We start from the raw sequence: 13,518 nt of genomic DNA on the forward strand, positions 1-13,518 counted from the left end.
ACAGGATTATGTTAGCGTGCTCTTGGTACCTTTTAGAGGGCAGCAGCAGGGTCTGCATGGGGCAGATGTTATTGTAGTGCCTAGGAGCCCCAGTCCTGGACCAGGACCCCATTGTGCTAAGCACTGCACAAACAACCATTTGTATGCGTGTAGAGATTAATTTATATGCATCTACTGTGCAAATAAACCTCTGTACAGCTACATATAGAGTATGTGTGTTATGTTCGTTACTGGTGGAATATTCTAGACCTATATAGCGGTGTCAGTAATCTGCAGTACTGAGGTCCAGAATATACAGATGTGTATGGTGTATATACACAGCCTTGGAATACACATGCACATGTACACAGACTCCTCTTTTCGGCCAGTGCTGGAGCTGCTGCTGCTGCTGCTGCTTCAGTCTCTGCTGCTGTTAGCCTCAGAGTGAATGAGAGAGGATGCAGAACCAAGTAGCTGTCGTCCATTAGACCAGTGGGGCTTACCAAGGATGTTGTGTGGTGTCTACTGGCCACATCGGGGATGGGCAACTCCCAGTACAAGCTCCAACGCTACCCAAGAAGAAAATACAAAGGTATGGGGAGTAGGGACGTCTGTGCCCTTAGTAACAAACAGCCAGGTTGAGCAGCAGGCCCTGCTTTGGGGCTGGACTGCTGCTTTGCTGCTGAATTTGTGGCTGTAGTCAAGGAGCTGCAGCTATGAGTCAGAGGTGAAATTATTTTTAGAAGGTTCCCTTTTAGTAATGTTTAGACTGAAGATCTTCAGAGTGCAGAGGAGTGTTTGCAATGTTTATGCTGTGTGCTAGCAAGCTGGCTTCCTTGCACCAGTCTTGTCTGCTGGCCGAGGGCTTTTGCTGCAGCATCCTCTTCAGCAGTTAGGTAAGGGATGTAAACGTAGTGACAAGGTGAATTATGTATGCTGGGGAATGTTATGGATGTATCTATACACTGTCCATCCCAGGTAATTACAAACTATAGAGCCCCTTGGGATGAAAATAAACCTGATTTCAGAATGGCAGTTTTGTGGCCTGATCTCCAGCAAATACAGGGTTAATAAATTCAGGTGACAGTTTTTTGTAAGACGCTACTCAGGCTTCAGCATCACTTTGGTCCTCTAGATGACCTCATCCCAGGTAGTTCCTATTCAGAATTATTTTTTGTACAGTAGTAGAGTTGGAGTCAGGTTCTGATGATGTCACATTTGGGGGAGGAGGGGGAGATAGATTGCAGTTCTAATGCAACATGGATACAGAAAACCACCAGAGAGGGCCATCTGCTTTATGAAAGAAGAGGAAAAAGGCAGAACCCAAAAGAGATTGTTTCTCTCACTATTGCTTCAAACATGAAGACTGTTTGCCTGCTTGAAATCTACCTTTAAATGGAGCTGGCTCTGTAATGTATTATGCATAATAAGGTTAGAACTATTATGATTTCTTAGGGGACAGAATATTGTAGCTTTAAAGTAGATTCTATTGGGGATACTGTACAAGACTTCAAAGAAATGAATTTGCTGTCCTGCATTGACACAAATTGGACTGGTCAGCTGCAGAACCCAGAACTCTGATGGGACTGGTTCAGTAGCCAATGCAGGGGTGAGAGGAGCAGCTTGAGCTGTTTTAGCAAGTGAATGGGAATGTGAATGGGGATAGGTGGGGGAAAGAATCAGCAGTGATGTCATTTTTAACTAATTCCTCACACAGCTGGTGAATGAAGTTAGAAGAAAAACCTGCAGTCCCAGAATGATTCTCAGCATTGACTAGAGATTCTAAATTACTGAGAATCCTCACAATGGTAATTTATTTTCACTCTTATGCAGAGCAGTTCTTGTAGTCCTTTATTTTTGGGTCAAACAAAGGCCATATTTTTTTTCTCTGTGCTGTGAGGTTTTGATTTCAGTGTTTGTCTGGTTTTCAAAATGCCTTTTTAGTTTATTTGAAGTTTTGCCTTGCTAGTAGTGGATTTTTATCTGTTGTGTGAATCCTTGTCATTGCATGCAAGAGTTTAGAATGCAGCATTTATGCTACTAGCCAGAAATGGAGATTCAGAGGTTGCCAGGCACAGAGCTCCCTGCAAAGGAAATTGTGTACTTTTCAAATCACTGGTGGAAGGGAAAGGGCTCAGGTATTTTGTCGCATTTAATGCTGATGTAAAAGGAAGGAAGACTCATTCATCTATGCAGACAACATTTGAATCTTCCTTTGGAGACTTCTGTTTTTGTTTTGAAAGCCAGTTTTTATTGGGAGGGATTTCACTGTAATGGAACGGGATGCAAAATGTGAACATAAAATGGGCTTTTCTAATGGTTTGAGAGAAGAATTTTGAATACCATGCATTAACCCTTTCATTACTGGTCCCTCCACCAGGCCCGCCCTGTTGCTGTCTTTCAGAGAAATCAGTGGAATGTTAGGCTGTCCCTCAGACATGCAGCAGCACAGACGGGTTTTTCTGCTTGCTTTTCTGCTTGGAATCTTCAGCCGCAATCAGGCTGTGTTTGGTGGTGGTTGTTTTTTTTTTTAATAAAAGCCATTAAGAAAATTCCATAAAGGGTAAAATAATCTGGCCAAGATGGTGGACAATTATTAAGTGATGCTGCTATTTCAAATATTTTGCTACTTGTGTAATTCTTGCAGTTTATCTTGGGTCAGTGCTTTGTTTTCATATTATTTGGTCTGAAGGCAGAGATAGGCATGCTTAAAAGTCAGCTTGGCTATGGTAATCATCGAGCGTTCCCCTCCTGTACTTCCACTCGCCAGTGGATAAGACTTGCCTGCCTTTTACTCGACAGAAGCACTGAGATTACTAATCAAACAAGGCCTGTTTCTTGCTTACTAGGAACTTGTGGCATATCTGTGATAGGTTTTAGTGCCATTCAGGTTATGATGGCAACAGTGAGTGAGAAGTTTGGGGGTTTTGGTTCAAGAATTCAGAAGACAGTGAGAAAAATTGAGAGCACAGTGTGCAATAATGCTGATTGACAAATACGATGCTGTACTTACAGAGAATATTAATGGCTGTAACGGATTGGGAAATTTGTTGCGAGCTGTGAACAAGCTTGGAATGAGGAATGTCAGGGAGGCATAAGGTTCCTTTTACAGTCTATTATGACTTAAGGTCATTTTGAACTCCTCCTCCTGCAACGTCATGATGCACTGGGAAAGCAAATCCACTATTTCCTCCCTTCTCCCACCCCAGCTGCACCTTCAGTATGGTTCCTATGGAATGGGCAAGTCTTGAAAGCAAAGCAGTGTTTTAAAAGTGTCACTTAAATCTCAGTCCAGTCTTCAGATTACAAGAACTCTGTTTTATCTAGGTACATGCCTCTTTGTCACTGGTATTAGAAAGTACTTATGGGGTTATTTTTAGGGGGGGAAGTGTGCACGGGATTGGTGGTGAAATGGGTGACTTGCAGTGCTGAGATAATGGGCTTGGCATATGGAGACTTCCACCTCTGTGTTGCTAGACTGAATTTGCTGCCTATGCTGGCCTGTGGATAGAGAACTTCATTCTTTAGTGATTTCAGTGTGACACCCTTCACTAGCAGAAAATTAATTCATTTAGAATAGAGAGAGAAAACTATGGGTCTGGGGTGAGCATTGCTTTATCCTGCTTAGCTGAGGGACCTGTGTGTGACTTGCAGCAACAATGCCCAAGTCCTCACACTGGCCCCCCCCAGCACACCTCACCCCTGTTCAGAGGATTCCACCCCTCAAGATGAGCAGAGGATTCCACCCCCCAAGATGAGACCTTCCTTCTGAAACTGTCCACAGAGGCATCTGGTAATGTCAGGATGGTGGGTGGTTTTCATGAAGTGGAGACTTTCCATGTAGCTGACTGAAAAGCAGTTAGGGCCTGATCCAACCTCCATCGAAGTTTAGTAGCAGTATCTCCATGGACTTTGGACTCAATGGGCTTTGGATCTGGCCCATAGTTGGTTACCTTGTTTCTTTACTCCAGACGTTGGCTACAAACTGTTTATTGGCTCTGAAGAAGGCAGATGGCTAAACAGGACTGTGACACGTGGGAACCCTTACCTTTCTCATTGTTAACTTTGGCATGCTCTTTCTTCCTAAAATGTAACTCTTATGCTTGTTTAATTGACAAAGTTTACTTGCTGTTGTAGATAGTCCCGATTTGTATGATCCCTCCTGGAGATGGAAACCAAAAGAAAGGATTTGCTGTGTGTGTTGTTCATGTATGATCCAAATGGTATAGGTATACAGTGGAGAGGGAAGGAAAGATAAAATGTGAGTTAAAGAGGATGTTTTATGGCACACATAGGAAGTGGTGGAACCATAGAAATAGATGTCAGGGAAGACTGAGGTTCAGCCCAAGGCCTCCACAGGAAATACAGTGGCAAGGGATATGCCCACTGGTTCCAAGAAGATGAGTCTAGCTCAGTGCTGCAGAGGGCACTAAAAATAATTCAAGGTCCCTGTGAATATATCGTTGGGGGGAAAATTCCTGAGTTCAAGCCTATGCATGTGACCAAGAACCACTAAGGTCAAGCATTTAATTGCATTATACTTTGAGATAGCATTGCTGTCCAAGTAATTACCTTTTTTCCTCCTTGGACTTCAGTAGGGTGGAACTGAAGTGTTTTTGGAAGGAGAATCAGACCCCTGCTAAATTAGAAACTAGGTAATTAGTAAAAAGAAAAGGAGTACTTGTGGCACCTTAGAGACTAACCAATTTATTTGAGCATAAGCTTTTGTGAGCTACAGCTCACTTCATCAGATGCATACTGTGGAAAAATATGTGGAAAAACACAGTATGCATCCAATGAAGTGAGCTGTAGCTCACGAAAGCTCATGCTCAAATAAATTGGTTAGTCTCTAAGGTGCCACAAGTACTCCTTTTCTTTTTGTGAATACAGACTAACTAATTAGTGTGACTTATAGCTAACTACCTCCTTGTTCTTAAACCTTCTACCTTCTATTTTAGGCTATTTGTTTGAGTTTTGGAGAAATCCTTTTAACCCTCATGGCTATTTCAGTTCTTGGAAATATCTGAAGTAACTCTCCTTTCCCAGAAGTATGGCCTTGAACTAGAGGAACAGGCTTTCTGACACCAGTTCCATACTACTGCACATATGATGTGATCTTGCACCATGTGAATGGGAGCAGGATCAGACCCAACTTATCTTCATAATGGCACATGGTCTAGCCAAACAGATGATTTTGGTATACTGCATAACTTATATGGCTTCCTCTGTCTTCAGACAGCTTGTGAAGAAGATCTTAGCCCCCTTGAGTGGGTTAACAGCTGTTCTACATCCTATAAGACACCAGGCAATTGGGTGGTCATGTGTCTTTATACATAGGGCTCCATCACAGTTAAAGGAAAAGTGCTCCCATTTAGCTCATCCCCATAACAGCAAGGTTCTTAGGGTCAGAAGACCTTATTTAAAAGAAGAAACCGTGAAAGGGATTTTGGAAGTGTTTTACGCAGGATTAGCATTTGGTCATCTTGCTGAATATGCAGCCCATTGTGGCACTAACACTTTGAGATCCCATTGGAAGTGACTATAAAACAACTGCTGATTTTATTCAAGCTTGCGGGGGGAAAACAAAAGTGGCCAGAATTGACAAGTTCGCTACAATTTCCACTTTCCTCAGAAAGTATCGGACTCAAAAAATACCACACTATGAAGCATCCCAGTGCCAAAGGGCCAGGGGCTCACAGGTATCAGGTAATGAGTTTCAGCTGGTCTCAACAATTTAGTGTTCATCAACTCACTATGATCGTAATCTGTATCTAATGGGGGTCATCTAATACGTCATCGGAAAACTAATAACTTACTGATCATTAATATTCTTGTGTAATGTAGTACACAGTATTAAGAGTTATTGATGTATGCTGGAATTATGAATAACGTGTGTTTAAACCAGGCATGTTAGTGGAAGTTGGTAAACAGGTCTGCCCTAAACAAAGGAATGTGTATTTGCTTCTCTAACCAGCCCGGGCATCAGGCAGAGACAATGAAGATCCATTTACATATTGGGTAAACATAGAGATCAAGATAACAAACAGGGAAGGAGACCTTTGGTGTCTGTGCGCCAGCAGGGAAGAGAAACTTTATCTGGGCTATAAAGACGGGGTGGGAGGTCTGAACCCCAAAGGATAGCAATTGAATCAACTGATTGATTGTATACAATAGTACTGTATTTATAAAAGTATAACAGTTGTAGTGTTCTATGAAAGCCTATGACTCACTGGTGATTAATATCATTGTGAACTATATGTATTAACACTAAGGAAAAAGTGAAGGAAAAAGTGAAGTGAGCTGTAGCTCACGAAAGCTTATGCTCAAATAAATTGGTTAGTCTCTAAGGCGCCACAAGTACTCCTTTTTGCGAATACAGACTAACACGGCTGTTACTCTGAAACTATGTAAGGAATTATGGATACTCATTAATATGCTTTACAGTCTGTGACCAAACAAAGGGAGAAACAGGTCTCTCCCAGATAATAGGGAATATCACAGCTATCTATTTGTCTCCAATGAAATAAAGCAAGGTGTGACCAAAAACAATGGAAGCCCCATTTACAGTCAACTCAGCAGCAAGGCAAGAAGCCCACAGGAAGGGAAAAACAGCAGGAGGTCATCCTGCCTCTTGAAGCAAGGTAATTGAACTTTGAAAGATATAAGCAGAGACAGAAAGCCATTTTGGCATCCGTCACTAGATAGACACAAGGGGTCAGAGCTCTCACAAGCTTACAAAGATGTGTCCTTCACTTAAGGAGTGGTTGAAGTCTCTGGGAACTGAATACAGGCGAGAATCCTGCTTAGGCAAAGATCTTTCATTTAGGAAGATGAGGAAAACCAGCACCATGTACTTCTGTGAAAGGTTCTGACTGAGGGAAAGTCAGCCATGGCTGGGAAGAAGAACGACTGATGAGAGAAACCATCTTGAACAAAGCCTGTACCTTGCTAGATTGAGTTTTAGACTTTTAGATGCATATTTTCACTTTCATTTGATTGTAACCGTCTCTACTTTTATTTCTTTTACTTGTCATCACTTAACCTATGTTCTCTTGTTAATACATGTTTTATTTTTACTATAAACCAGCTCAGTCCTGAGCTTGAAGGAAGGAGTGTATTCATCACAGTTGAATTAATAAGCTGTAATGTGCTTTTGTCTCTTCGAAGAAGAAAACAAGACCTTATTATTCCTCTGAATGTTGCAGGAGAGTGCTGGTCATTGCAGAGCACATGGCCTTGGGAAAGTTCAGGACTGAGGGTGTCTTGGGGTCACCTGCTAACATTAACCAAGTCTGATAAGACCAGAATGTGTCTGTGATAACTCCTGGCAGGCTGTTGGATACAAAAGTGGTTGGATCAGAGCTGTACAGTATATAGAACATGAAGTGCATGCTGGCCACTGACTCTGTGTATGTCCCAAGCAGGGACCACCGTAGGGGAAGCATTTTGGGGCACTTAGGGTTATAATACAAGTGCTGACAGATCCTCTCACTGGTCTGAATTGCACCCTGTGACACTATCAGTCACATTTGTATCCTATAGCTTCAGAATAGCATGCCTGTACTCCATCCGCAACTCCAGACTTCTAACTTGGAAAAATGTCACTGCTTTTTTGATTGCAAACTTAATTTGATGTCTTAATGGCATTTTCTTGCACGCCCTCCCTCTTCCACCCATAATTTTCCAACATTCTGTCCTAGCTCACCTTTCCCAATCACAGGGAGAAGGGAACTGCAGCCATGTCTGGATATGGAGCTATACATTTAAGAATTTGTACCTTAGCTATGTCATACCTGATTTTTTTTTTCCTTTTGGCACAGCACAGGCAATCAAAATTTATCTTCCAAATTAAGACTGTAATTATATTTTGATAAAGATCTGGCAATTCCGTGAGAATGAAATTTTAAGGGTTGCTGGGATACAGATGACTCTGGGTTATGGGAAGGTGTTTGCATGTGGAATACTAATAGGCTCAGGTCGTTCAGCAGCCTTATCTAGACTTTTCCAATAGTGTCTGATAACACAGGCAATCAAGTGCTTGTTTCTCTGCTATTATTCTGGCAAAGTGATTAAAGATACAAGCTGTTTTTTAGGAATGAAAAGGTGACCCGCTCAACAGTAACAGCACAGATATGTCCCTCCATTTGATACACAGGGAAAGTTGAGGGATGTTGTATTAATCGCGCCCACATTATTGAGCCTGGAAAATAAGCCTCCCCTTATTTCTTTGATGTCAGTCTTTGTGTAAGTGAAAGTCAGGGGACCTGAGGATTCTGCATGGCTTCCATTTCTGGAAAACAGAGGAGCCGGCCCACATTCCCATCCCAGAGGGACCCAAATCTAGTCTGAATGAAGTCAATGGGAGGAGAACTGGGTGTCAGTTTAATTTTTTCTTTCTTTCTTCCTCCCTTCTTCCTTTGTATGTACTAACATTGTGGACTAACAACATACTTCCCTGTGCATATTGCATATCTGTACTGATGGGACCCTCGCTATAAAAGTTGGGATCTCGGATGGATGAAGTGGGCTGGAACAAGTTAATTAGCAGTTTGAAATAAGCAAATGCACAGGGAAATATTGGTGGCCTTGGGGTCACAGGAAAAGGGATCTAGGATTGTAGTGAATGGCAAATAGTGAGATTCAGCGCTGTGACAACACTGCAAAAAAGAGAACATGCGATCTAAGATGTTAAATGCTTGATAAGCCAATGCAGCTACCCACCTCAGCAAGGCAGCCACAATTTGGCCTTAACTTTTTAGTCTTGTTGAGGAAAAAAGAGGATGGTTCTGACATCTGATAATTCCATAGCAGGGAACTGTATCTGGTAGTAAATGCTAGAGCCAAGAATAGTACTTTTCAGGTTTTGATCATTGGTCTGAATGTGACCCAATCATTCCCGGCCAGTTCTTGCCATCTGATAACATTTCAGTGGCCTATTTGAAATTTGTTGTTATTATTTAATATTTATAATGTGGCAGCACCTAAAGACCTTAGCAAGGTTGGGCTCCAGTATGCGAGTTGCGGTACAAATAATACATAGACAATCCCTGCCTCAAACACATTGGTAGTCTGAGGCCAGGTCTACACAAACACTTACTTTGGTGTAATTACGGCAAGAGTATGAATAAACCACACCCGGGGCAACACCTGCGGGAAGCAGCAGCCAGCACATCCCTTGGCCCACGCTGCTTCCTGCAGCCCCCATTGTTCTGGAGCGGCGAAGCGTGGCCAGTGGGAGCTGCAATCGGCTGACCCTGCAGATGCTGCAGGTAAACAAACCAGCCTGCCAGCGGATTTCCCTGATGGGCCATGTGCTAAAGGTTGCTGATCCCTGGTGTAGTGGATAGAGCACTGGACTGGGACTCAGAAGTGGGTCCAATTTTGGGGTCAGCTGCACACTTTCAGTGTTACCTTTGGCAGGTCACTTAGTCTACAGGTCTTCTTCTGTAAAATGGAGATACTAGTACCTCCCTACCTCACAGGGGAGTTGCAAAGATAAAATTCATTAGTGATTGTGAGGTGTTTGGATGCTACAGTGAAGAAGGCCATATAAGCAGACAGACAAGTTGACCCAGTCTAAAATATGGAAATGCCTTTGAAACACAGTGTTGTAATTTGTATAGACAGCAGTCCCTGTGAATGCAACCTCCTTGCTCTCTCTTCTCTATTAATTCAATGGATATGAAACTACAAATTGAAAAAAGGTACTCAGACTTACTTTCTCATTTGATGGCTGATAGATGTGTGTGTTTGTTTTTAAGTAACTCCAGCTTTGTTCTTTGGACTGCCAGTAGGTGATGCAGTTCACCACTTGGGTCTTTTCCCACGAGGCTGCAGTAAGTTGTGTGACTCATCATTTATTTTTCTTCTTTGTGCTCTGTTGTGTCCCCATTACAGCTGCTAAATCTGGTGACTGCTTTTCACTGAGGTGTATATGTATATAAACTACACCATTCCTTTCCAATCTTTGTTCTTTTTCCAAAGTATTCTGCATGGGGCTGGAAAAAGCTCCAGATTATAACTCTCCAAAGAGGAAAATAAATCTGGAGATACGTGGTAGTCTGATTGCGAGATCCAGCTTCCAGGCAGCTCATCATGTCAGCATTGGGATAGCTGTCCAAGCAAGGAAGTGACAAAAAGGCAGCAGTTGTTCTTCTCCCTTCAGTAGTGCATAATGTCTTTGCTGCTAGCTGCTTGAAGCACTTGCCATAGAAAATCAAGTTGTGAGATGACGGGGCGAGACACAAGGATCTGGTTGTTTGTAACAACCTTGGCAGACTTGGTTTAATGAGAAAGAAAAGCAATTGATATATGGAATAGTGTTGTAGCTTTGATATATTATCTAATATGGTTCAATTTACATAACCAGATTATTATAGAGACTGGAGCACAATAACTATTTTGGTCTCTTCGCCGATTTATTATTGCTGTGTGTGGCTAAGTTATCCACTTTACTGAAACTTTGGAGGACGAGAATGTAGTTTAGTTATTGGCCTGGCTTACTAAGTTTTTAGATCCCAGATCAGTTCTAGTTCCAGACACAGTGACAAAATCTCCTCTGATTCTAAGGAATAACTTTGGTTTGAAAGTGAAAGTCCAAACACAGTGTTCATCTTCTGACAACCACAGTTTAGGAACAGACACTGTTCAGTTAGTTATACTCTCAACGGACACAGTAAAATGTTGTCATTTATATTATGCATCATGGCCCAAAGGCCTCAGGCAGAATTGTGGTCAATTGGGGTAGGTGCTATATAAATACAGAGGTAGTCATGTTCCTTGCCCAGAAGAGTTTATAACCTTAGAACAGGAAAATATTTTCTACTGCATTGAATGGAAATTTGTAATTCTGGTCCTAAATAAGATGGTCCTTTGTCTTTATGTAGTTGGTAGATACTTGTTCTATTTCCATAGACCACTATGTGACCAAGAAATATCCGTCTTTCCTATTATTATGGAGGACCTCAGGAAAGAAAATGGCTAGTACAATGCTTAGAGTGAAACTCTCATTTAACCTTTAATATGTGTCTATCAAGTATTCTATCAAAACCAGCATGACCTAGACACATTGCTGTAACTTTTATCTATAGCCAAGAAATGGATCCTGTTGGACAGTTAGATTTATGTTTAATTGGATGTCCTGGTTTAACCATGTTAGAGAGAACAAATTGCCATGCACCATTTGCAGGACCTAGACTGATATGAAGAAAAGTGAGCAGCAGCAAGTGACTCTGTTCTAAAGCGAAGAATAGACTTTCATCTCCCATCTACTTATATACCAGTGACTGATGAGAAGTCACACTGCAGCTACTAATCCAGCAATCTCTTCTCTTGTTGTTGAAGATGTATTGATTATTATATTATTGTCCTTCTGCACCAGCCTGTCCTTATTAAACATGTGTCAACAATTCCTTCTTTAGATATATAAGACAGTTAATGAAATAAAGAATGTGCAGTGCTGGCTTAAGATGGACTAATTGGAAAAAGCCCGACTTGTCCATCTTATCCAATGACAGCTGTAAGAGGATGAACATGTAGGAGCCTTGTATAGCATAAGGAGAGGGGAAGCAGAAGGTGAATGTTGAATTTAATGGGAGAGCAGAGAGCGGAACTTACAAGGAAGGAGGAGGCAGAATGAATTGGTCTGAGGAACAACTGGGGAAGCATAGAGAGAGTGTTGCGGTGCCGGACCTGAAGGGAGCAAAGAAATAGAAAGTGCAGGAGAATATAGAACGTGTGTGTTTTGGAGGGAGTGTGGGGGGAATTCAACACCGGATTCTCCAGTCTGCCAAGTTCACTTTGACTCTTATGCAGCCCATAGTGAACTTAAACTGACACTGAGAGAGTGATTCCAGAGAATTGCCTTGGCTAGTGAGGCTCTCTTCACAGGTGTAAAGCTGGCAGAGGTGACATACTCATTGTGATGGGTTAGATCACAGAAACCCCCTTGGGATTGCCAACTGATGTGCCAAGACTACTTCTGCTCCTGCTTTCCCTGCCAGCTTGGGTCTCCAGCACCCTGTCTTGCTGAGCCAGACATGCCAGTCTGCTCCAACACAGACTCAGGGTCTGAACCACGTGCCGCAAAGCTGCACAGCAACTTAAGAAGTGTTCCTGTCTTTAACACTCAGATGCTCAACTCCCACTGGGGTCCAAACCCCAAATAAATCTGTTTTACCCTGTATAAAGCTTATACAGGGTAAACTCATAAATTGTTTGCCCTCTATAACACTGAGAGAGAGAGCTATGCACAGCTGTTTCTCCCCTCCCCCCCGGTATTGGGTTAATTAGTAAGTCAAAGGTGATTTTATTAAATACATAAAGTAGGATTTAAATGGTTCCAGGTAGTCATGGACGGAACAAAGTGAATTACCAAGCAAAATAAAATAAAACACGCAAGTCCAAGTCTAGTACAGTAATAAAACTGAATACAGATAAAACCTCACCCTCAGAGATGTTTCAATAAGTTTCTTACACAGACTGGACAGCTCAGGTGGTACCTAGGGGATTTCTCATGATGGCTGCCCCCTTTGTTCTGTTCCATCCACTTATATATCTTTTACTTAAGGCGGGAATCCTCTGTCCCTCTGGGTTCCCACCCCTCTTCTCAATGGAAAAGCACCAGGTTAATGATGAATTCCAGTTCAGGTGATGTGATCACATGTCACTGTAATATTTCATTACCCACTTGCTAGCCCACAGGTATACAGGAAGACTTACAAGTAAAACAGAGCCATCTACAGGTAATTGTCCTGGTTAATGAGCCATTAAGATTCCAAATCACCATTAATGGCCCACACTTTGCGTAACTACAATAGGACCTCAGAGTTATATTTCATATTTCTAGTTTCAGATACAAGAGTGATACATTTACACAAATAGGACCACCACATTCAGTAGATTATAAACTTTGTAATGAAACCTTTCAAGAGACCTTTTGCATGAAGCATATTCCAGTCACATTATTCAGACTCATTAGCATATTTTTATAAAATCATATAGAGTTCAACGTCACACTCACTTTCTATGCCAGTTGTCCATCCCACCCTGGAATAAGGAGGAGGAGGGGCATGTCAGGAAAGAGATTATGCCAGCAGTTGAATTTAGAGTCGTCCATCGTTGACCCCCCCACCCCCCGTGGATCTATTTCTGCCAGTACTAGGTGGCTGAGGATCAGGGACCCAAAACTGGTTCCCTGTTGCTGCCACTATCCACTGTGTGAGAGCACAGCTGAGACCTACTGGAGAATCAGGGCCCCTATTTTCTGTGTGGCATAAGCATGTGCCTAATCTGTATAGGAATTCAGTTTGATTTGTGGAAGTGGTGTAATGCAGTATACTTCAGTAGTACTCTGTAATGCAGCTCTAGAGGAGAGGACCTATACCTTCAGGTTAAGTAGGAGGGGGCAGGCAGTGGAAGTGTTCTCAGTGAAGGGTCTTTAACTCTGGAACTCCCTCCCTATGACACCAATCTCTTAGTCCAACACAGTAGGGAATTGTTTACTTTCTTGCACTTTTCAAGGCCTTTCTGGGTATGTCT

At 42.2% G+C, this 13,518-nt stretch overlaps 1 protein-coding gene across 2 annotated transcripts in view; it reads left to right on the forward strand.

Annotated features, from left to right (window-relative positions):
• The window catches only part of NHS (NHS actin remodeling regulator), a 339,915-nt gene that overhangs the window by 271,258 nt on the left and 55,139 nt on the right, over positions 1-13,518 (forward strand). The gene's annotated exons all lie outside the window — the stretch shown is intronic.

Source organism: Lepidochelys olivacea (genome assembly GCF_965140295.1).
Source record: "Lepidochelys olivacea isolate rLepOli2 genome assembly, chromosome: 1".
NCBI lineage: Eukaryota > Metazoa > Chordata > Testudines > Cheloniidae > Lepidochelys > Lepidochelys olivacea.